The sequence below is a fragment of the Trachymyrmex septentrionalis genome, unplaced genomic scaffold (assembly GCF_001594115.1).
Source record: "Trachymyrmex septentrionalis isolate Tsep2-gDNA-1 unplaced genomic scaffold, Tsep1.0 scaffold78, whole genome shotgun sequence".
Lineage (NCBI taxonomy): Eukaryota > Metazoa > Arthropoda > Insecta > Hymenoptera > Formicidae > Trachymyrmex > Trachymyrmex septentrionalis.
The window spans coordinates 4,162-5,337 of NW_017305967.1; positions in this window are offsets into that span (position 1 = coordinate 4,162).

Here is a 1,176-nt window from a genome sequence, read left to right on the forward strand (position 1 = left end):
ACTATTATAATACCATAATATTTATTTATGTTTTTATATATATCAATAAAATAACTTAAGAAAAATTTTATAAAATTCGTTGGCGAATTAAAATGTAAAGATTTCTATAAATTTAACTTTAATTGTAAATTTACTTTCGCCAATTGTTTATAATTACTGTATAAAAAAAATGTTATTTGTAAATTATTTTATTTATGACTTTAGGTATATATTTATATAAAGGTGTATCTATATAAAGAGATACATCTTTAACAATGAATCCCCTAAAATTATTCATTATAATTGTTATAATTTTACATGTAATTTTTTTACAGGGTAAATTCCATTATCCCATTCATGTTCAAATCTGTGATGTTAAATAATAACTTTATGAAATCAACTAGAAGACTTTACTTTCTAAAGAGGACACTGAATTCGATTCTCAAAATTCTAAAATTTAAATTTCAAAAAAAGTAATCTGATTATTATGCAACAATTAGTTTTAGAAGATTCTTAGTATTTCTGAGTTTGAATATAGCATAAAAATATCAAATTTTTAAAAAGACAGTAATCTCCATGAAGGAAGCTTTAATGTTGTTAAGCTTTAATATGTAATATTCAAAATCAGAGAGAGAGTTTGAAAGTTAGTTTGGAAATTAGTATCTATTCAAAGCAAAATTAGAAACTTGATGTTACTCCGGAATTAATAATTTCTTAAACCCGAGTTTCATGATAATCAAAATTTTATGAAAATCAAATTACTTTTTTGAAATTCCGTTCGTCATACTAAATTTACTATTTTTTAATTTTTACCTCAATTTGAATAAATTTATTTAAAGCTTTATCAAATTATCCTTTATTAGGCCAAACTTCATAAAAATTTAGCAAGTAATTTACGAAATAAAAGAGTAACTCCAAATGGAATCGTCGGTCCAATCAAAGAGTTAATTACTTAAAACTATTTTAAAATATACTATAGAAAGTGAATCGAAAATTTATTAAGATGTATAATGTATACACACGGAAAAAAAACGGCTACGTTTGTCACGACCAAAAGTCGCCTATCAATACATTTTTTGGTTATAAGAACTGTAGTATGATTGTGATAACTGTAAGATTGGCATATCTTAACGAATATAACTGTAAAGAGGAATACATTTATCTTACGATTATCACAATCAGATAGATATATTGATA